The 24,703-nt window shown below is 35.5% G+C and overlaps 1 protein-coding gene across 3 annotated transcripts in view; it reads left to right on the plus strand.

The window, feature by feature from the left end:
* The window catches only part of Arb2a (ARB2 cotranscriptional regulator A), a 449,141-nt gene that overhangs the window by 149,664 nt on the left and 274,774 nt on the right, over positions 1–24,703 (plus strand). The gene's annotated exons all lie outside the window — the stretch shown is intronic.

Here is a 24,703-nt window from a genome sequence, read left to right on the forward strand (position 1 = left end):
TAATTGAGATTCTAGATATTGATGTCTGGTCTTGTTTGTTAGGTGGGAGTTTTCTTCCTTTGTTACCGTTGGACTCTCTGAATCTTACGAAATCATGGTAGATCTGGGCTAACTGATAGGAATGCTTCTGAGTCCCTTCCAGGTGTGGATATTGGGGATCTTGTATTTCTACACATTGGTGGCTGGTGGAAAAGAATGGGGATGAGTTATTTTTGTTTTAAAAGCTAAGTAGTACCCCATTGTGTACATGTAACACATTTTCATTATTCATTCTTCTGTTGAGGGACATGTAGGTTGTTTCCAGTTTCTGAATTTTGTGAATGCAGCAGCAATTGGCATGGTTGAGAAAGTATCTCTGTGGTAGGATGAAACATTCTTTGTGTCTATGCCCAAGAGTGGTATAGCTGGATCTTGAGATGGGTATTCCTATCTTTCTGAGGAACTGTCAAATTAATTTCAGGAATAGCTGTACTCCTGCCAGCAATATATAAGTGTTCTTACCACATCCTTTCCATCATGAACTGTCACTTGTGTTTTTGATCTTAACTATTCTGACAGGTGTAATATGGAATCTCAAAGTAGTTTTGATTTACATTTACATGATGGTGAAGGATGTTGAATATTTCTTTTAATGTTTCTCAGCCATTTGCATTTCTCCTATTGAGATATTTCTGTTTAGATCTGTACTTTATTTTTAATTGGATTTTTTTTTTTGTTTTTGTTTTTTTTAATCTAGTTTCTTGAGATATTTAGATATTTTGGATTTTAGGCCTTTATCAGATGAGTAATCGGTAAATATTTTTTCCCACTCTATAAGCTACCACTTTGTTTGAATGACACTGTACTTTGCAATGCAGAAGCTTTTCGATTTCATGTGGCCCCATTTATTAATTGTTGATCTTATTGCCTGTGCTAGTGGTATTCTAGGCAGAAAGTCTTTTTCAGTGTCGGTGAGTTCAAGGATGTTTTCCACTTTTTCTTCTAATCTGTCTGGTTCAGTGTGTGTGTGTGTGTGTGTGTGTTTAAATAGTGACTTTGTGTAATTGCTAACTCATGGAATTTTAATTTTAACAGTTAACTTTCATGAACCCACATGAGATGGCTTCAGCACAACACTGTTTTATCAAACAAAGGACCTTTATGCATTGTGCTAAAAACTAAAACTTTCTCATTTCTCACCATCAGCAATAATTGCTAACTCATGGAATTTTAATTTTAACAGTTAACTTTCATGAACCCACATGAGATGGCTTCAGCACAACACTGTTTTATCAAACAAAGGACCTTTATGCATTGTGCTAAAAACTAAAACTTTCTCATTTCTCACCATCAGCAATATTATTTTCTAAGCATTTTATATTTCTTAATTCTAATTATGAATTTTAATTATCATATTCATATAATACAATACATACTGCAACAAAATGGGCAAACTTACAAAGTTTCTTAAAGTACCCTGGATAAAGCTCTCATATTGCCCTGTGAATGAAAACAGCCAATCACAAATAGTGTGGCTAATTTCACTTAAATGAAGTTCCACGTTGGCAAAACTCATGTACAATGTTAGAAATAAGGATCGAGCGAATACCCAAAGAAGTGGCTTCCTGAAGTGATCATAAGAGGATATTTTTTCAGAAATATTTTTACTTATCCTCGGAGAATTTCATGCAGTCTTTTGATCACATTCATCCTACACCCCTCCACCTAATTCCTCCCAGATACTCTTCGTCTCCTTTACTCTCCATATCCTTTCATTGTAGTTGCTTACTGCGTCCATTTTGTGCTACCCATACACTCCTGTTTGTGGTCGGCCTACCAGGGCCCATATTCTCAGAGAAAACTAATTTTCCCAGAAGCAGTTGTCAATATCTTCTTATCTAAAGTTGGGGCTTCATGATTATTTTCCCTTTTTACAGGAATTTTTGTCAATCTTGATCTCGTGCACATGTGATGCAAGCTGTCACAACTTCTGTGAATCTATATGTGCAAATGCCTTCCTGTATACAGGAAACACTATCTTGATGGCACTTCCAATCATTCCATACCCTCTTCCATGATGATCACTGAGTTTCCACTGGAAGGAGGATGTAAAATATAGATGTTCCATTTAGGGCTGAGCACATATCAGTGTCTTATTCACTACATGATAACTAGTTATAGATCTCTGTGTAAGACATCTACTGTAATAGGCCTTCTGTGATGAGTGTTGAGAAAAGTATGGGGGTTATTATGAAGTCATTAGGAGTTGGCTTAACACTATGTCCATTTAGCAGGATATTAGTAATTGAGTCTGTGGTCTTTCTTCTCACAAGATTTTGGCACTCATAAGCATAAGGGTTTCATCTTGTAGAACTAGACTTAAATCCAATTTTTAAAAAGGTTTGGTTACTCCTATAACATTTGTGCCACTATTGCACTGGCAGACATTCTTTGCTGTGTCAGTCATTAATATAGCTCACGTGGGTCACGGGTAGGTAAGACTGGTAATTACTTTAATTACTTTCTTCCTTTGATTGTATGCAGAGAACCTTCTAACACTATGAATGTTAGCTAGTAGGGCTAAAGCTTCCATGTTGTTATCAACCTGATTTCTCAATGTTATATGACTTGAGTAAATGGTGGATACATCAGTATAGTCTTACCATTTAAGTTCTAGAGGATAACCAAGAACAGTGGCCATAGCCTGTAATTTTGGATGGTGGTAGTGATGGTTGTATATGTGGTCCCATTTGACTAACAGCTCCACAAGGAGTAACTCCTTTTTGGCACTGAGCTTTTTATTTGATAGCCTATGGTATCCGGAAAAAACATCATTTTCCAATTATAGAATTACTTCATTTAATACTGGTGTGTGTGTTTGTGTCTGTCTCTGTGTGTATGTTTTAAAGACCATGTTAGAGGGGCTTGAAGACATCAGAAACTGCTGATGGTATAAAGACAGAATTGGGAGCATCAGTACAAGAAGAATTAAGTCTAGAGGAGATTATGTGGGCAAGGTAGAGAATTGAGTATGGAAAGGGATAAATGACACAAAAGACATTGAAAATCTATGGAAACCTGAGGCATTGCTATTAAAATCTATTTGCCTGGAAAGGTATTTTCTTTGTGAAGTTATTGAGCTATATGCTGAGTAACTGTATACTTTTAAAATTGAATATTAGAATTGAAATATGTGTATGGGAGCTTGTCATTTGGAGTATTCTAGGGAAGGCAACTGATCAAACTCACTTGAGATAATTTCAAAGCTCATTCTAAGTAATCACAGACTTGGGCTTTCTCTAACTGAAATTTTTGCTTCTCCTTGATCTCAGTTCTCATGTTTATTATATTGCTCCTATTGCATTTTTGTTTTTATTTGGGGTCCTCCAACTCAGATGTTGATCTCAAGGACTATGTAAAGTAAATTTGAAGTCTTTTTAATCTTTGACAGTTGGAATTTCTCACTATTTAATTCATACATAAATACTTAAGTCTATATTTTTCGTGTTTAAGGCAGGGTCTCATTTATCCCAGGATGGCCTTAAATTTGTGCATGATATAACGAAGGATGTCCTTGCCTTTATGATCCTTTTACCAAGTACTGGAATTACAGGTATACACCACAGTGCTCAATTTATGCAGTGCTGAGGAATCAAGCTCAGAGTTTCTTGTATGGTAGGCCAGCACTCACTGTACAAACTACACTAAACCCCAGGCTCTGGAAGTCACTTTTATGTTGCTGATATAATTTCAGAAAAAGCAGTCAATTGTGTTATGACTTGAACATGAAATTTTCTTCACAGTCTCATTTATTCAGACACTTGGGCCCTATCTTCTGGTGCTTGTTCAGAGGCTGAAGAACTTCTAGTGTGAGAGCCATGGCTTGGTTGTCAGTCACTGGGGCTTTGTAAGCTAGAGGCCAATCCTTGCTTCTAGTCCAGGGTCTCTGTGTTCTCTTTACCAAATGTGGACCAGCTGAGCAAGCTCCTGCTGCTGAGCCTAGAACTGTCCCAGCTGGGGCCTGTAAAGATGGCTCAGCAATTAAGAGCATGTGCTGTTCTACTAGAGACATATTGTGGCTCATAACTGAACATAACTCCAGTTCTAGATCATCTGGCTTCTTTCTCTGGCTGCCTTGGACATATGCACTCATATTACATGTGCATTCACAGACAAACACATACGCCTGATTCCAAAATCTTGGAAAATCTTTTTTATTTTTTAATATGTAATTTATTTACTTTTATTCTATATTTTAATTTAAATTTGTTTTAATTTACTCACTTTACATCCCCAACCATAGCCCCCTCCCTCATCTCCTACCTGTCTCACTCCCTCCTCCACTTCTCCCCTCCCCCTCTCCTAGTCCTCAGAAAGGGGGAGCCCTCCTTCCCTATTAACTGACCCCAGCCTATCAAGTCTTATCAGGACCGACTGCATCTTCTTCCTCTGTGTCCTAGCAAGCCTATCCCACCAGGGAGAAGTGATAGAGGAGCAGGCAACAGAATCTATCTCAGAGATGGACCCTGCTCCACTTACTAGGGAACCCAAATTGAGACTGAGCTGCTTATTAGCTACATCTGAGCCCACCAGGGGATCGAAGCAGATGCTAAGACTCACAACCAAACTTTGGGCAGAGCACAGGGAGTCTTCTGAAAGAGTCGGGGGATAGAAGGTCCAGAGGGAACAGGAGCTTCCTAAGAAGACCGACAGAACCAACAAATCTGAGCCCAGGAGTTGTGTGGAGACTGAGGCACCAAACGAGGACCATGCTTGGAGAGGAAAATCTTAAAAATAAAAAATAAAAGAAACACTCCAGATGCCTTACCTTTCTTATTATCAGGACTATATTCCATAAAACTATGAGTCAAAAATATTTTCTGCTTTTGTATCTGTCAGGTATTCTGTCATAGTGACAAGTAGGAAACCAATACAGGAAAAAATTACTTCTTGTGTATTTTATACTGTGTAAGAATTGACCAGTGCAGACATGGATGGGTATAGCTTTGGGTGAGCTGCAAGATCAGCTGGCTGTTGTTTCAGACTCTAATTGTTGAATCAAGTACAGCTTCTAGTTTTATATGTCAGCAGTTATTTCTGTTGTCTTTGCTGTGGCTATAGCTGTTCAATACAGATGCTCATAAGAATGCTTTGTACACCTCTGTAGTATAGAGCATAATGGAAGATCAACAGTGGGAAATTTTAAATTCACTTTTCAATTGGAGATCTTTCAGGGTATCTGTGCTTTCTTAGTAGCTGGTGGTGAGTATTGATACTGTTCTGCTTTGAGGCTTCTGAATTTGTTAGGCCTAGTAAAAAAAAGTAATGAAATGCCAAGGTCGTTGTGATTTTTAGTTCAGTTCAACTAAGTGTCCTTTTTCTGTCTTATGTGAATATTCTAATCTGCTGATTGGTGAAGCCAGGTTGAGGCTGCTGGTATATGTGACAGGATAAGGTTTCCTAGTAATACTTGCCAGGTCTTGTATGGACATCCTCCAACAAACATGTTTATATCCAGTTTAAGAGTTTGTATGAAGTGACTTAGAACTGCTGACTGACATTCTGAAGAGAATTAAAGTTCTTCTAACAATGTTTTGTGTTTCCTTTGGCATGAAATAGCCAAAGATTTCACTTTCTAAAACAATTTGTTTTCTTTATACATCGCATGTTTCTGGTGCTAACACACTTTTTAACACTATTCTTTCTTGCATACAGATTTTTTTCATCATAAAGGTTATAGACAAAAGCCAGCTGTCACATTCCTGAGGTCCGACCCAGCCTCCATAGATAGAATGCAGTGTTTTGGCTACATATTGCTTGCCAGATTGCTAAGCAGATGTTCTAGGCTATAATTCAGGAAAGGGAGACCTCTTGAAGCATTCCCTAAGAGTCACTTTTGACATCTCTGAATCATTTATTGAAAGGTAATTAGTTGTAGTAAAAGTGAAAATGTATGGAATATAAAAAGAAAATTATTTTACAGTGTATAGGAGTTGTTACATGATTCAAAACTTGATTTTGTTTCTGTTTTCAATGGTAAAAACATTTTAACACAGGCATACATTGTAATTAAGTTCTTTTCACTTAAAAACGTGGAGATTTTTAGAAAAACAGTATTTAAAAACAGCATTACCAAAGCAACAATAACAAACAAATAAAAAAAGCAGCCTTCCTTTTTATACACTAGCTAGACTACCAGTTGTATAATTCAATAACTTTCCATGTTTAGAATTTGGAACTTTTATAAAATAATATTTAACTGGGTGGGTTTTTTTTTAGTTACATCTATGATTAATGCATTCATAAAGATGAAGATTGAAACTAGATATTTAACTCTTATCACCTAAAAGTAGGAAAAAGTATAAGAATCATGTATGATATATTCATCTTTATGTTCACACTCTAGAGATTTTAAAGAGGCCACAGAGGTGTTGTTCATGTTGATACATTTCACTTAACATTCATTATGATGGGCAGAGATGTGCTTCCAGATGTGTAAAATCTGGCAGCTTCCTATGAAAACATTCTTTTGCCACTGTATTTAAGGAAGATGAGAGCAAATCTCCTTTGTATTTGCTGGTGGATGAATTTGGATATAAAGGCAGTGAGGGTTCATTGGACATTTTACATGATCTTCACATTCATCTCAAACAAAATCTTAGTGTGAAAAGTCAAACTCTCAAATTGCTTCTGCTTTCTGTTTAAACAGTTTGAGCATTTTTTGCTTATATCTGGATGACTAGCTCTGTGCTGTCATTGATGCAAAAGTCTGACCTTAGCATTTCTTCCAGAGATCTTGAGAACCAACCAAAGGTGTAAATTCCCAGAAGCCACCTTAGTTTCTAAGCTTAAATACATTTATATTGTTAACTGTTCACAATTTCCAATTTCTTCTGGACTAAAATGTTCCTTTCCACTAAGAAAAAAGCAAAGGTTTTCAGTGTAGGGGGAAAAACAAAACAAAACAAACAAACAAAAAACCCCAAAGCATTGACAATTCTTTTTCAGACTGACTGAAACTGCAGAGCTACTTAGTAATTTGTATAGGGAATGCCTTGTTTGGATGAGCATTAGTGGTCAATGTCCCTCCCTTTTTTCCTCACTTTTGCTCTCCCACTCCTTTCTTACATATCTTCACAAATTAGCAAGTCCTCAACTAAAGTGTCAAATTGGTCCTTACCAATTTTAAGTTACCCGTTTATATTTTAACAGTTCAAATTACATGCAGCTCACTATTCTCCACCCAGCTTTAGAAAAGAATAAAAAGAAAGGGTGGAGATCAGTGTAACTAACAAATAATTTGTAACCAATAAATAATAAATGAGCAAATGCGTGGGTCTCTTAGTCAATTGAGCTGTCTTATATATCCGCTGAGAGTCAGGCAGACTCACCTGCATGTCTCCCCTTGAGAGACCTACTATATTAAAGAACATAAAAGAATGTGTCCTTTGTATGGGTAACTGGCCACCAAGAATTCAGTGACTGGAAAGGGATAAGCTAGAAACTGTTTTCTGACTGACTGATAGTAGCTTATGCTGGGGACCAATGGACAAGGATGAGGAGGGACTGGGTAATTACTAGGCTTTATGGAGAGCTGCTTTTTTGCCTCATCCTTCTTTGTACACTTTTATTTGTTGACATTTTTTTTGACTCTGCTCGTTTTTGTTTTTTTTTAATTAATTTGTTTTTTATATTAATTACAGTTTATTCACTTTGTATCCCAGCTGTAGCCCCCTCCCTTTCCCCACCCAATTCCACCCTCCCTTATTTCCTCTTATGTCCCTCTCCAAATCCACTGATAGGGGAGGTCCTCCTTCCCTTCCATCTGACCCTAGCTTATCCAGTTTCATCCGAACTGGCTGCATTGTTCTCCTCTGTGGCCTGGCAAGGCTGTTCCCCCATCCATGAGAGGCAGTCAAAGAGCTAGCTACTGAGTTCAGGTCAGAGACAGTTCCTGTTCCCCTTACTAGGGAATCTACTTGGATACTGAGCTGCCATAAGGCTATATCTGAGCAGGGGTTCTAGGTTATATCCATGAATGGTCCTTGGTTGAAATATCAGTCTCAGAAAAGACCCCTGTGCCTAGATATTTTGTTTCTGTTGCTCTCCTTATGGACCTTTTGTCCTCTTTAGGTCTTTCTGTGTCCCCCTTCTTTTCATAAGATTTCCTGCACTCTGCCCAAGTTTGTTTATGAGTCTCATTATCTGCTTTTATGCCATGCTGGGTAGAGTCTTTCAGAGGCCCTCTGTGGTAGACTTCTGTCCTGTTTCTTGTTTTTTCCTTCTGATGTCCATCGTGTTTGCCTTTCTGAGTGAGGATTGATCATCTTACCCAGAATCCTCCTCCTAGCTCGACTTCTTTAGATGTACAAAATTTTGTAGGTTTATCCTATATTATATGTCTAGTATCCACTTTTGAGTAAGTACATACCGTGTGTGTCTTTCTGCTTCTAGGATACCTCACTCAGGATGATTTTTTCTGAGTCCCACCATTTGCCTATAAATTTCATGATTTCCTTGTTTTAATGGCTGAGTAGTATTCCATTGTGTAAATATACGACAATTTCTGTATCCATTCCTCCGTTGAGGAACATCTGAGTTGCTTCCAGGTTCTGGCTATTATGATTAAAGCTGCTATGAACATGGTTGAACAAATGTCCTTGTTGTGTACTTGAGCATATTTTGGATATATGCCTATGAGTGGGATAGGTGGATCTTGAGGAAGCGCTATTCGTAACTGTCTAAGAAATCGCCAGATTGATTCCAGTGTGGTTGTACAAATTTACATTCCCAGCAACAATAGAGGAGGGTTCCTCTTTTTCAACATCCTCTCCAGCATGAATTGTCACTTGAGTTTTTATCTTAACCATTCTGATGGGTGGAAGGTGAAATCTTAGGGTCGTTTTGATTTGCATTTCTCTGATGACAAAGGACATTGAACATTTCTTCAAGTGTTTCTCTGACATTCTATATTCCTCTACAGAGAATTCTCTGTTTAGCTCTGTACCCCATTTTTTAACTGGATTACTTGATTTGTTGCTGTTTAACTTCTTGAGTTCTTTATATATACTGGATTTTAGCCCTCTGTCAGCTATAGGGTTGGTGAAGATCTTTTCAGTCTGTAGGCTGTTGTTTTGTTCTGAGGACAGTGTTTGTTTTACAGAAGCTTTTCAGTTTCATGAGGTCCCACTTATTGACTGTTGATCTCAAAGGCTGTGCTGTTGGTATTCTGTTCAGGAAGTTGTCCTCTGCCAAGGAGGGAGAAGGGAGGCTTGTCATGGCGAAATGTTGGGGGATTGAGTATTCTGTCTCAAATCTCACGCAGGGAGTTCTGTGCTTGGAGCAGCCAGCACTGTGCTCTGTGCTAGGAGCTGCATGCACTTCAGGCAGCCTCCACTGCCTCTGCTGCTGTCTCTGGTGCCTCTGCCTCTACTCCTACCTGTTAAAGGGGAAGTGTGTGGGAAATGAGTCCCTAGGAGAAGTCCACTGAGAAGTCCCTGGTTGAGCTGTATCCTATTGGTCTCAGTTCAGGGTTTGTCCCCTTTCTTCCTGGAAGCTTCAATGTCATTGTTTTGGGTTCAGCTGCCCCTCCACTTAAAAATTTCCGAGTTTCAGATCCTCTGCCCCTTAGTTACAGTGCTCATTGGATGTCTGCCATCTTGAATCATCTATTGACAACATTTATCTGAGTTCACTTATCAAAAGCAATTGATAGCTTAGTGTAATCCCAATCAAAATCTTATGAGATTCTTCAAAGAAATAGAAAAGAAAAATAAAAAAACCAACCAAACAAAATAACAACAACAACAGGACACAACCTCCTAAAATTTGTTTGGGACCACAAAAGAATAGTCAGTACAGTCTTGAGCAAAAATAACAATACCATACCAAACTTCAAGCACTAATGCAAAATTGTGGTGAATGAGACAGTATGCAACTGGCATAGAAACAGATGTATAGACCGAAGGGACTAAGTGGAAACCTGACTACGAGTTTTGCCTTTCTCTGTTGCTGTAACAATATACCCTACAAAAGCAGCCTAAGGGATGAAGGATTATTCTGCCTCAGCATTCCATCTTATAATTCATCTTTGCAGCTAAATCAGAGGAACTTAAAACGGTTGGTCACATTCTATCTATAGTCAATTAGAGAGCGAGGGGTGCATATATGTTAGTGCTCAGCTCTTGATTTTGTCTGGATTCCCTGCTACCCACAGTTTCGGTTAAGGGGGTCTTCCTACCTCAATCAATGTAATCAAAATAATCTCAGAGACAGGCCCAAAAGCTCATCTCCCTGGTGATACATTTTTCCAGGTTGATACTTAATACAACCCATCATACTTCACCTATATTTGGGTGTATGTGAATCTTTCCAATCCTGTGTTTAGTACTCACTGTTTTGATTCTCCTGTCTCTCTGTCTCTTCCACATCCTTCTTTGCCTATGTGGAAATATTTGTTGGTATTGTATGTGGGAAATATTAGTGTTTGACATTTCCCCACCCCTTAGGAGTGACCAAAGCTCTCTCGTTGATTATGAATTGGCACTCTTCCTGCCATTCTCTTGTCATGACCTGTATACCAGTCTTCATTAAGAATGTTAGCACTGTTGTACATAGGTGTTAGTTCAGTGGCGTGTCTCAAGAGACTGCAAGAAGCAGTAGCACAGGTCACTAAAACTTGGATTTGAGCTCGTAGATTTACTGATGTGTTTATTCTGGAGCCATCTAAATTAGTCTATCAGAATAGCCTTGCAGATAGTTTCTCTGTTTTCATGTAGTCATGTCTGACTAGACTTTTCTAAAAGATACAAATATATGAGATTTTCCTCCTTCAAACCACATGCTTTGCTACCAAAATGTGTTAAAATAAACTTTTTAAATTGCCTATCTTTTTTAAAGATTTAATATTAACCATAATGAAACAAAGTATTTTTGTATCATTACGAGTAAAAAAAAAATTATACAGATAATACCAATGCATTATTGGACGTTTACAATTATTGTGTAAATATTAAAAGATGCTTTTTATCTTAAGTTCAGCTACTTCCTTCTCATCAAATTATATCTGCAATTACCTTTCTCCTCAGTTTAAATAAATTGGTACATTCAACATGGTTGCTTCCTCTTGCTTTCTTTGTTTTCTCCTAATTTTTGCTGATTTATTTAGGGAACTCCTAAAAATATTGATAACTGGTATCTCCAGGAACTGAGATACGTTTGAATAATTTAATATTTCTCAAGAGATCATAGTGTAAAGCAGAGTTTGGAAATCATTGCTCATAGTTCAAATTATACCTCAGACAGATATTACTGGGAAACAGTAGGGAAAGGAATACATCCTGGGAATCTGTATTTAAAACAGCCCAGCTTATGACATTGTGGAACCCATGTTGAGAATAAATAGACAGTAAGGTCTCCAGAGAAGTTAGGAAAGAAAAATTCTTTAGTATTTTAAGACTACATGTGGAAGAAACACTCCATTTTTATAGACATGAAATTAAGTGATCTATTTAAGTACGACACTCCTTTTCATTCCATATGTAATTCTGATAAGTTTTTTTATATGTGTGATTTGACTTAACATGTCAAACTTGTTTTAAAACCATAGACTTTTCTCAGTGTGTTTTTACATATTTTTGATTGTTTTTAAAAAGAAAAATATAAAAAAAAGCAAAATATAATTTTATTATTTCCCTTTCCCTGCTTTCTCTCTAATTCCCTCAACCTATGGTCCTGACTGTCTTTTGGAAGTTGAATAACCCTTTCACAAGGGTCACCTAAGATCTAAGACCATCAGAGAACACAGGTATTTACATTGCAACTCATAACAGTAACAAAATTTCAGTTATAAGTAGGAATGAAATAATTTTATGGTTGGGGTCACCACAACACGAGGTGATAAAACTGTATTAAACGGTCACAGCATTAGGAAGGTTGAGAACCACTGTTCTGATTCCTCCCGTATTATATCCCCCTGCACTACATCTCAAATGGATGACCTATTTTTATTAATTCATATATTGATATATAGAGAGTAATTAGATATATAATTGTTAATAAATAAATATAATTTTCCAAGTTCATTTAGTGTGTCTTATGTGTGTATGATTTCAGGACTTTCAGCTTTGGATTGGAGAACCAACTGGTGATTTCATCTTGGGAGAGCCTGTTTCTTCTCTTAGTAATCATATGTTGCCTATAGTTCTTTGGAAATGTAAATCTGTGACATTTCCCCTTCCATGTTAGCGTATCTCCGGAGAAAATGATTGAAAAATACATGGATTAGTAGAATTAATGTGAAAATGAACGTCCTACCAAAAGCAACTTATAGACTTAATGTAATCCCCATCAAAATATCCACAATACTCTACCCAGATACAGAAAAAAAAAACATTCTTTGGATCCAGAAAAGACCACAGATAGCCAAAGCAGTCTTAAGCAAAAAGAATAACACTGGAAAGATCACTATTCCAGCGTTCAAGATGTGTTATAGAGTTACAGTAATCAAAACAGTATGGAGTCAGCAGAAAAATCGCCCTATAGACCAGTGGAACAAAATAGACCAAAACTTGTAACTACAACTGTCTTATATTTGGTGAAGATGCCAAAGCATACACTGATAAAAATAGCATTTTTAGTAAATGGTGCTGGAAAAATTGGATATACACATGCAGAAGGATGAAATTAGACTCCTACCTATCACCTTGATTTTTTTTTTTTAATCTTATCTGTATTTAACTTTTAAAGCAGAATGTGGTTGGGCACTATTTCCATTCATAAGCCTTGCTGAGTTACAAGACCTAGGGAAGAAGTTTTGGGTTTGTTCTCAGTACTTTGAAAAACAAGCCACAAGGGGAATTCCTGTCAAGTTGTTTTAACTTGTGTTCTTCTAAGTAGTACATGCAGAATTAAAACTACAGGGAATGAAAAAAATTATAAGATGAAACTTAAGCTATCTTAATTTTTGTCCTTTCTAAACATGTATATCTCAGAACACTTAAAGTGACAAACGATTTGGTCTACTAAGGTATCCAGCTCAAGAGCCAAATACTTCAGACCACAAAGTTAACAGTAGGTTGGCTACATTATGTCTTAAACAGATTTTTTTTTTTTTTGCTAGTAATTTAGTAGAAAAAAGAACACTTGTGTCACAAACTTTTGGAAGGTAGAATTTTCCTTTGCTTTGTCACTGTATAAAGTGATAAATTCAGTTGTGTATACAAACACATTCACAAACAGGGGGTTAAGAATGAAGTAGTTTTTGGGGATATGAATTTGGGAACAGAGATTAGTTAGCTGACCTTCAGAAAGGGGCAGAAATACATTCAGAGAGGATAACAGAGAATGAGCGTTGAACCTTGAACAGGTCAGTCGGAAAAAATAGGACAGGAAAAGAGATGACCAGTAATGAAGAACCAGTATTATAATCACCCATATTTGGTGACTGAATAAATGGAGCAAAACATGAGAAATGAATGTATTCATTCATTCATTCATTCATTCATTCATTCATTCACTGAAGTGCAGAGTCACTTAGGCATATAAGAAAAAGAAATAGACTTGTCTGGCTTCTAACTTTTCCTTTTGTCTTCCAATATTTATGGGAATTATGAAAAAGATCTTCATCTGGGTGACTCGACTTTCCTACTCATGAGGATAATGCCTCTGTATTCCATCATTCAGAGGATTTAATGAGATGGAAATAGTGTACTATAGAAACTCCATGCAATATTCTACTGGAAAAGTCATCAGGGTTTGAAATTTAGGATTGACAAACTCAATTTTCAATGCTGGTCCTAGCTACAGTGATTGTATGGGCAGATTATAAAACATCTTTGTGCTGTTTCAGAGAAATGGGATAATATTAGTACCTTTCTTTTGATTTACAAGAAATGGCTGAAATGATGTAAGAATAGAAAGTGCACATTGGGACATCTATTCTGTTTCTGCTTTCTCCTATAAATGCGGTTATCTAAAAGGTGTGGATTCATTTTGCTTTGTGAAATTTCATTTGCTCTTCCTGTATAAACTTGTTACTACTTGTATTTACCTTGGAAGAGCTTTGTCATAAATATTTTGATAGTGAATGCCTTGTTTTTTTGGAATGAGTATTTCTCTAGAATTTTCTCAGAAAGTCAATGAAAGGCATGATTTGTTACGGAAAATTTTCTCTAGTTTGCTCTTGGTAACTGATGTTAGGAAATCACATCCGTTAAGAGATTCTGGGTACTGATAATTTATCAGCTATCTGATATTGAGATCTCAAAGAACCAAGGTGAAGATTTTTAGAATCATGCACTGATGTAACAACATGTGGCTATTGAGACTAATTTAATGTGAGTTCCTCCTTTGGCTCTGCTCCATACTTGAAGTCAGTCAAAATTTTTTGAGGCGCAAATATAATCAATTGAGAATATTACTTAAATTACCCTCTTAAACTCTGTAAAGCATAGGTAACATCTAGTTATTAGTCAAAGTTATGATATGTTATAAATACATATTTTATACTCTGTAGGTTTAAATATGTGCTTGGTAAAAGAATGTTACGTTTTATTTGGCATACAAATGACGTCCACATTTTATTAAAATAGTAATTGTTAGTTTCCATTTCTCACTTAGTTATTGCCATAATATGTAACATATATTCTATAATTTTCCTATTTATTCACAATAATATAAATCATGTCTCTATATTGATAGTTAATGATCTTAGTTGGATGCATGAATGAATGAATATTTATATTGAGACGGGGTCTTCTTGTATAACCTTGTTCTTTTTTTTTAATTTTTTTATTTTAATTATACTTTATTTACTTTGTATCCCCCCTCTAGTTCCCTCCCTCCTCACCTCCCAATCCTTCCTTTCCTCCCCCTTCTCCACACACTCCCCTCCCTAAGTCCACTGGTAGGGGAGGGTTTCGTTTCCTTCTGATCCTAGTCTGTTAGGTTTCATCAGGAGTGGCTGCATTGTCTTCCTCTGTGACCTGGTAAGGCTGCTCCCCCCTCAGGGGGAGGTAATTAAAGAGCAGGCCAATCATTTCATGTCAGAGACAGTCCCTGTTCCCATTGCTAGTGGACCCACTTGGATACTTAAATGCCATGGGCTACATCTGTGCAGGGGTTCTAGTTTATCTCCATGCATGGTACTTGTAACCTTGTTCTTTCACCTCAACCTCCCAAGTTCTAGGTGCTTTAACTTGTTTTTAATAGTATTTGACTGTATCTGGTGTGAAGATTCATGAACACGTTCTCTTTGTACGTATGTATATGTATGTGTGTGCGTGCTGGTGTTTATATGTGTGTGTTCATTCGTAGATGAGGTTTCAACCTTGTGTATTGTTCCTCAGGAGGCATCTCTCTTGCCCCCTAACACCCCCCTCCGTATGTGTGTGTTTCAGTATGTGTGATGTATGCCTGTGTGTGCATGGGGTGACTACTGACCACACATGCACATGTGGAGGCCAGAAGCCAACTTAGAGTATCTTTCTCCACCCTTTTCCACAGTATTTTTAGAGATAGGACGTCTTACTGAAATTGGAACTTGTGTTGGCTAGGTAGCACCAATACTGCAGTTAACTGTACATATTTTCCTTCCTAGCTTTTCACATAGGTTCTGGTGTTCTGAACTCAGGTCCAATGCCTTCATATCAAGCATTTTAACCTTGAGCCTCAGTCTTGGTTGAATTTTTAGCATACTTTTTATTTTTTATAATTTTGTACTTGTATACAATGAATTATGTTCATTTCTACCCCTTATTTTTCCCCTCTATCTTCTCTTATGGCTCTTTACATCTTCTATCAATTTCCAGTCCAACTTTTTTTTTTTTTTTTTTTACATATAGTCTCTCTCTGTGATCTGATTAGTGAACCCCAGGGATCCATCTGCATTTAGCTTTCTAGTATGCTACCACACCCAGCTTTTATGTGGGTGCTCGGTGGTGAATTTGGGTCTTCTTGTTCACACAACTAGAACTTTTTGAATTGAACTTTTTTCCCAATTTGTCATGAACAGTTTTTTTGTCTGTAAAATAAGGTCAATACCTATACTTCGACTTTGCTGCAGTGGCGAAGCACACGACACACACAGCACGCTGTCCTGGGGATATCCTAGATTGAGAATGCTGACAAAGGCATAATTGTGAGCAATTATCAAAAGGATAGCTCTCAGAAGGATTACATCTCTTGAATCTTTTGCTCGATTTCTCTGATTGCTCTTCTATAATGTTCGTATGTGGAGGACCCACTAAGCGTTTTCTTCAACTTCAACTTCATTCTTTTAAAGTCTTACTGGGAAACCCTAATATGCACATATTAACTGAGGGTCAGAAAGGAGAAGTGGGATGTTGATAAAACCATAACACAGCTTCTTTAAGATAGCCTGCTCTTTTAGACTGTATCCATCTTCTTTAATAGTGGGGTCTGGGATTTCATGGCTTTCATAGATTGTTGTATGAAAATCATTACATCAAGAAAAGAGAAATTAGAAATCATTGTGTTATCTCTTTTATTAATGTTTTTATTATTTCTCTAAATCCATTAAGGTTTCTTTGAAGATTTTTGAACATATTTGGGATCTGCTGGAGGACTGCTTTGGGGTTTACCTAGTCCAACCAAGAACATGATTAGGTTAATTATATGATGATGTAAAAATCTGTTCAGTGTAGAGTAAATTTCTTATTGTTAGGCATACTCAGGGACTGCCCATGGCAATATGTTCAGAAGAGAACTGAAGCAGAGGCAAAGTTTGTGTTTGCGCCCCTATGTAGAAGAAAGCAACTCGCCTTTGATGTTGTTTACAAGGAATACTTTTGAGCCCACAAGATGGCAGTATAACTTCATAAAGGTAAACAAGCTAAGGAAGTGCTTGGTGTTCCAGAGCAAGTTCAGGAAGCTCCTGGCTGTAGCTGCAAAACTCATGGTCCTTGATCAAGTGTGGAAGGCTGGAAGAGGACCTCAGAGGATGAAATTACTTATTTGATAATTCATGTAGTTGAATAGTAACCATGTCATGTGATGTGCAGTCTCTCCATTTTCCCTGCCTCTACCATTTATAAGAAAGGTAAACATCAAGAAGACAAATTGTGTAGTTATGCTCATGTCTTCTCCGTATTCAGTCCAGTGTTCTAGACAGTCATGTTAGGATCATTAACATAATGGATCCCAAATATGGAAACATCATTAGCTCATCCCAGTTACAGAGAAGGCAACATATTACAGAAAGATTTTTACAAGGGAAAAATGAAAAATTGGATTCCAAAGTTTAACCATTAACCCCCAATTGGTTATTTCAGATGCCCATTACTTTTTTATCAATAAGTTTCTGTATAAATCATATTCATGTCGAGATTATAAAATTCATATTACTCATGATTGAAGCTATAAAGTTAATGGTAAATTTAGAGATAAAAATGAGTTAGGAATCACTATTCCTGTTCTCCATACTGCTAATAAAATAGCTGTGGTATTTTCTAATTGTTTAATAGTTTAAGAACTTTACTTAGTCCTTCCAAGTAAATTTTTTAATAACTTATTTTAAATTCAGTCCATGGCTTTTCTCACAATCAAACACTCATAAGATCAGTTTGTTTTGAATTAATCACTTCTTATAGTGGCTATTGTATTTAAACAACAACTGCATATAAGTTAAAATTTGTACTCCTACTGGTACATTCAACATCCTTAAGCTTAGTAAGCTTTTATGGTGTACAATAGACTGCTTGATTTCAAGGCAAAGCCACTTTCTGATTTTCTAGTTATTATTTGCAGCAGTAATATTCATGGCTCCATATTAGCTATGATTGTAGAATTTCAGATGATCCTAACAAGCATCTGACTTCCAAACGCCCCTTCACCATTTGTTATGCTTTTTATGGCTTGACAGATTTGTCATATTTTAGGTTCTGCACTTTGATTTGTTTTCAGTTTGTCTTGAGTAGAGAGAGCAGTCTAAGTTAGTGGGATTGTCAGCCTCGTAATGACTATCTTTTTTGAAGGGATATTTTGTGACAGGCTTATTTATGTAGACTGATTTTGAGAGTAGGTTTGGTGTTTGTTTCATACACAAATACCCATTTGGCATATCATTAATTAAAACATTTTTATTAAATTGGGGAGAATTTGAGATTAGAGATTAAAATTATTCAGTATTAAAATAATTTAATCACTATAATAATATTAAGTAACATTACCATATTACAGTTGGCCTTACCATAAGATTTGTAGAGCTTAATATCACACCAACATTGTAAATTTAGTTTGTTACACAGACATAAAAGTAAATATTAAGAAGCTGGTAGGAATTAATAACAACAAAAATGTGCTCAGAATAAATAGAAAGGTTGTAGTATGTGGAAATTTTCACATCCTGTCATGCTTATATTAATTAGTTGGGTTTTGAGTTACAGTTCTATACTTGGAATGGGTTAGTGCTGAGGGAACCCAAGCTCTTGTATTCTAAGGAGGTAGGCAACAGACTGGCAAAAATGACTTGGAGTCCGTTTTTCATTTGGTTCATGCTCCAAGCTATTTTCTCTCTCTTGAAGATACTGCTGTTATTGGCTCGACTATCTGGAGAAGACAAAGTAATGAAGGAAAGTGACAAGGTCGTGGAGATAGAAAGGGAGAAACTTGCAAGAATAGAGGAGTAGCAGGTTAGTCTAATTGAGCACGACCTGCTGGCCCTGTCCTTGATGTTGCTAGTTGTATGGGTACAGTTCACAGCACTGGGAGAGTTAGAGCATCACAACTGACCCTTCTTATGGCTTGAAAAGATTAGTTTAAATGCAAAAAGAGGATGTCTCTACCTTTCTTACTATAGAAACTCTACATGTGGGACCTTTGAAAGAAGATTAACCATTACAGTATCAGTGCCGTCATTACGTCTGTTAGCAGCTACAATAGAACTAGAATACAGAAGTAGCACAAGAAGGTACAGAAAAGGAAAATATGTAGAAAATAGTAAAGATAAAAATATCCTATTTTGAAGAAAACAGCTCCCCCTCAAAAACAAAAACAAAACAAAACAAACAAACAAACAAACAAACAAAAAACCCTTTACAAAAGGAGGCAGACAGTTTTAAAAGAACTTTGATACAGCTATTTAGGGGAGTATAAATGCACATCCTATTAATATATATGATCTTTTCTTTTAAATACCATCTTACTGCACATAAATTAGTAATGCATAAAAGGCCTTTAGATGTAGTAGGTTAGCTTTGGAAATCACAGCTGCCTTCAAAGATGTGTAGTGTTAGTTAAATAAGAAATATGAAAAAATATTTGTTTCTATTTTCCTAAAGCATTTGAAAGTATCTAATAAAAGTTTATATTACTTTTTTAAATGTGATATTTGATCAATAAAATGTTTTTATTTTAAACAATATTTTACTTAGGACCTACAACACTTTATTGACCATAAAAATACGAGTTTGGAAACAATAAAATTTTATAATCTTTATGTCTAGGGTCACATTGCCAGGACGTAATATCATATACTTACGGTGTTTTTATATTTTTTTCAGAAATTACTTATATAAAGAAATAGAAACGAGCTAAATAGTAGAGTTTTATAACATGGTAACATAAAAATTCAAAATGGACAGGTAGAATTAAATAGAGATTTAATATATTTCTGAAAGTAAAATTAAAAATACAGAGCTACTGACATTTCTAAATTTCCTTTATTCTAGTTTGGAGCCTTATTCTGAACATCTTAGGGGAAAATAAATTAAGAAAAAATATCAAAATTGATGAGTTTGTTGCAGAGGGTGAAGAACCAGAGTAAATTAGCATTCTGCTCGCTAAGTGCCTCAGAGCCTACTCCACCTGACTCATCAAATGAAAAATTCATCAATTAATCCTCTGACAATAACGATATATACATAAAAATCAATCTGGAATTGATTTTTTTTAGTCTGAACATGAAAACCAAGCCCTGGCTTATACATAATGTGAATTTTCTCTTCATTTCGACTTTATTATTGAGTATAACAGCTGAAGTGTTCATATAATTATTTGTTCTGAGTCAGCTACAAAAATGTGATTGTTTGAGAAGAGTATGTGTGCTAGGGAGTTGCTCCAAAGCACAATCTGAGTGAGCTAATAAAGTTGTCAGATGAATGTAAGAATGCAGCTCATGGGATCCCTAGAAGGCAGCCAATAGCCAGGGACACTGATCACTGAGCCCTGATGGGAGACCACCCAAGACAGTTAACAGTGAGCTGAGTGCTGAGGAAGATCAAAGAAACAGAAGAGGAACATACAATAACTCCCATCTCAGATGCGGATTAGAAAGAGCATTGTTAGGGAGAGGAGGGAGAGGGATGGGAAGGGGAGAGAGAGAGAGGGAGGGAAGGAGAGAGAGAAAGAGAGGGAGAGTACTGTTTCAGAAAACACAAAACATTCAAATTATCTTTTTAATCAGGATTAGTCATTCTCTGTAGCTCATCACAGACTCCAAAGCAACCTTGATTCATGAGCATGTCTAGTGGTAACATTTCTAACATAAGGTCACGCATGAAAAAAATATATATATACATGTACATATATATATATATATATATATATATATATATATATATATATATATAGTCAGTCTCCCACATAATCCAAGCCAAATGGTAATGGGTTTGTTTTGATGTAATTAAAGAAATCATAGCAAAATGTGTGCAGATATAAACTATATAGAAAAAAATTTCAGTGGTCATTTTTAAATTTACATCCACGGTGTTCCCTTCTGCAGTTCCTAAGCCTAGGTTGTATTTCTGCTGGGTTCTTGATTAGCATAGTGGAGATTCCACTCGGAATTTTATCAGACTGTTTTGGGAAGGTCTCTGTGTTTCTGTTGCCAGTTTAATATTGTTCTAAATGCTGTAAGTCAACATTCTGTGACAAGAAGCTACGCTTTCTTCCAGAGTGTAGTGATGTGAAACGCTGAGAAGATTCTGGGGAAATGTGAAGTCAGAGAACTCTGTCAGAATTACTTATCCCATGTGCAGTAAATTTTGATGACTCTCTTCTGAATGTGAATTCTTGTAGGAAATGAGCATTAAACTGTTTTTATGTTTTATGTATGTTCAGAAAAGGCTGAATTCTTGTGATTCTAAAGCTATTAGAATTTCCTCTGTCACAATAGCAGTGAGAAAATTACAATATTTTTTTTGTAATTACAAAATTACAAATTCCAGAGAGCACAGTATATGAAATAATGCGTCTTCTCCATAGTTTAAAGTGTTAGCTGTATTTCAGGTCTTCTTTGCATATGCCTTGACAATTATGATTGCTTGATTAAAGAAGGATCGTTTTTGTTGGTTTTATGTCACAATACCAGATACATTATATCTGAAAAGTGTGTGTGATGTTCTGTTTCTGAGCAGGTCATAGAGTCTGCTGAGAACTAAAGTAGGATAAGATGTATTGTTAAGTAATCTTTTGTTATTCTAATATTTTTGGCTCTTTTTTGTTTCTTGGTCTCATCTTTAAGCCATCTTAATGCATCAAAGTAGTACACCAACAAAACACTTTCATATTAGCTTAATATATTTGATATTCTGTAATAATTTTTCTGAAAAATCTTAAAAACAGATTGTAAAACAACTGAATTTTAAAAATTACACTGATATGTACAGTTTTCCAGATTTCCATCCTTATGTATTAGATGCATTTTCAAAGTTTGTTGAGAATTAGATAGTTGTATAATTGCCATTCCTGGGATGTATGTTTTGTCCCAAAGCAGGTGGTAAAGAACAACTTGTAAGTTTTGCCTGTGTTAATTATTTTTGCTATGTGTGTCTCCTGTTACATTTTTAAAGCATCATCCATTGTTGTTGGGGTAATATGAATGAAGTCAATGATATAATGGCAAGTTATAGAATGTTTACAACTGTTTTAGCTAAAACGATATCATAATTTACAGGTATTTGAAAATGTCTAACAGCAAATAGTCAAGTTTTCTTGTAGTTTGTACAGATAATGTGCATTCTTTTTTATATAACAATTTTATCACATTAGATTTAAATAGCTGAGAATTAGCCATTTTGTTCATTGTAGATAATTATATTCCTTTGGAAAATTTTAAATGCTCCATTTTGAGACTTTAAAACATTCCAAAAGTAATTATTTGCTTAAAAAGAGTTACAATAATTTTATTCTTTGTTCTATATTTTACTTTAAGTGTGTGTGGAGAGAGGGAGAGAGAGAGAGAGAGAGAGAGAGAGAGAGAGAAGGAAACCTTGAGTTTCTTGAAAATGATCATTTATACATTTGAAAATAATTTAAGACTATGCATCATACTTCCAGGAGTTTTAATTTACATATTACTTAAAATTTTTGGATAAAGATTAATTTCTGGACTGCAGTGTGCAGAAGTGATCATTGGAAAGTAAAGCTCTGGTTTGGATTTAAGCACAAGAACTAGGGACCATTATTTCAATAACACTAGATACAAGGCTTGTATAGAAGATCAATAATTTGTATTTTTTATTCATTCAAAATATGAAAATGATTAATGCAGTAATATATTTTAATTTAATTTAATTTAGCTCTTCTTTAAAAATTAACTTTTTGTACACAATTTGACCCTGTCATTTAAAATCACAGATTAGTAGTCTGTACGATAGTGGCCCATTGGGAAGGAGAAGCTTACTGTCATGCCCGTAGAACACTTTTTACTTCCTGTGATGATCACTAATGAGACAATGCACTTTTCAGTTGTCTTAGTACAGATTCAAAAATATGTTTGAAATTTTAAAGAAGTACTTGTTATTTGTAATTTTTTTCTCACAAAACAACTCATTAAAACTATCAGAATAGTTTGCTACTTTGACAGAAAAAAAAAAAAACAGTTTTTTGCTCTGAAATTCAACACTTTCTCTTCATTCCACCTCTATTCTCAGAAGATCAATCCTCATTTTTCCACACTATTTATTCAGCAGAATTTACGTTTTTGTAAGACTATAGTCTGAAGATGATTCCTTTAATAAAAATGACCCTTTACATTTATTAGAATAATTTTGCTCTTGCTTCCTTCATCTCTGCATAAAATAGAAATTTGTTTTTAACGTGCTTTCATCCTTTTATTACTCTGCAGTAGAAAATAACTTAAGAGCAAATTATAAATGAAACATTTTATTAGATTCTTACAGTGTAAACTGTACTATTTTCAGACATGATGGTGCTGACAGGAGCTTTAAGGGCCAGCCCCTTGGCTGTGCTTCAGAATTGTTTAATTCACTTCAGAGGTGGCAAAGTGTGAACACCTTCATAGTGTGACTTATTTTATTCAGTAATGTATGTTATTCAATGTGAGTTTAATTTTCTTGAAATGATATCTGTGTCTCACCTCAATGATAACAATATACTCTATACCTTAAAATATAATTTGAAATCATTTTCTAACATTTTTATTATAGCTCGAGTCTTCATATTTGGAAAATGTCTATTAGAAGGGTGTTTGAGTTAAGTTGTCTGTCATGCAATAGCTCATTTTTTTACACAATTTTAAATGATCATTATGTTCCTGCAAACAGTTACTGAGTACTTTCTATGTACATAGAATGCCTCCAGAATCCACTTAATCAATTTCAAATTTCGATTCATGTAATATCACAATGATTTTTAATCATGTAAAAATGAATGCTTCTGAATTATTGACATGAAGTTATTAGAATGTCAACTTTTTGCCTTTCCAAAAAGTATTCTGAATTTTATTTTCAGTATTTTATCATACTAAGAAAGAAATGTTTAAAATAAATGTTTTTGAGAGCAAATCAACTACTATCCTAAGAAATTGCAGCATACTTTTAAAATTGATAATGATTTACTATCTTTTCCTGTTGGGAGAAATGTCCTCTAAGGAAGCTTTAAGCTGCTTCTCTCCTCATACTGTCAGCAGGCTTCAACGGTCCATTTAAAATTGTGCAAGAACATCTTTCCATTTAAACAGCCGAACGCTATCTTGAGTTTCTTCTGGTGTGAAAGCATGTTCAAGCTGCAGATAATATTCTGTCATAAATATCATCTTTTATCTAGAAAATTTTAAACGATCCCATTTATATAGTTTTAAAATTATGAGTGTCTGGACCCTGTAACACCAAAACCTCCACATCCCATTGTTTACTTATAGATGATACAGTTTCAGAAAGAAAAAAAAAAAAAAGACAGGGAATGTGAGGTATTTTACTACTATATTTGGAAATTTTAAGAATTCCGTTTAAAGAGCATAAATATAAACAATATGTAAGTTATATTTTTCGTGTATAAGTGAGTGAAATGATTTAAAACTGTTCAATTGTCTCCTGAAAGCTTTTTTAAATGTTTAGAGTTCTTGGATTTCTGCCGTAGCTTGTACTGCATCTTGAGTTACAGAATCAAAATTAAGCATGTGGGGGAGTATCTCTTATTAGGAGTCTATTCACAGCAGGGGCTCATATACAAGAACATTCTTTATTACTCTGACACTGGCTGACTCCCAGAATTCTTGGCAAGGCCAAAGTGAAAGGAACATATTTTGTGCCTGTATAACACACAGTAGCTCTTTGAACCATACTTTCAATTAGGTTATGCTTAGGAATATATGCATGCATGTTTTCCTTACACATTTGTCTATACATAATATATAATGAGAGATCAAGCACCCAAAATCTTTTAAAGTTAAACATCACTGTTTACTAGTATTTGTAAAGGACCAGCAAGGAGAAGTACTGAGCATTTGTGCCTTACTGGATAG

The sequence above is a fragment of the Meriones unguiculatus genome, chromosome 5 (assembly GCF_030254825.1).
Source record: "Meriones unguiculatus strain TT.TT164.6M chromosome 5, Bangor_MerUng_6.1, whole genome shotgun sequence".
Taxonomy (NCBI): Eukaryota; Metazoa; Chordata; class Mammalia; order Rodentia; family Muridae; genus Meriones; species Meriones unguiculatus.